Here is a 216-nt window from a genome sequence, read left to right as displayed (position 1 = left end):
AAGAGAATATTGGGAGCAACAACACCATGGAGTCCAAAGAACACAGCAGACAGGTCAGGGATAAAGTTATTGAGAAATTTAAAGCAGGCTTAGGCTACAAAAAGATTTCCCAAGCCTTGAACATCCCACGGAGCACTGTTCAAGCCATCATTCAGAAATGGAAGGAGTATGGCACAACTGTAAACCTACCAAGACAAGGCCGTCCACCTAAACTCA

Source organism: Simochromis diagramma, unplaced genomic scaffold (genome assembly GCF_900408965.1).
Source record: "Simochromis diagramma unplaced genomic scaffold, fSimDia1.1 OVJJ01000545.1, whole genome shotgun sequence".
Taxonomy (NCBI): domain Eukaryota; kingdom Metazoa; phylum Chordata; class Actinopteri; order Cichliformes; family Cichlidae; genus Simochromis; species Simochromis diagramma.
The sequence above is the reverse complement of the archived record's forward strand: the minus strand, read 5'-3'. Positions refer to the sequence as shown.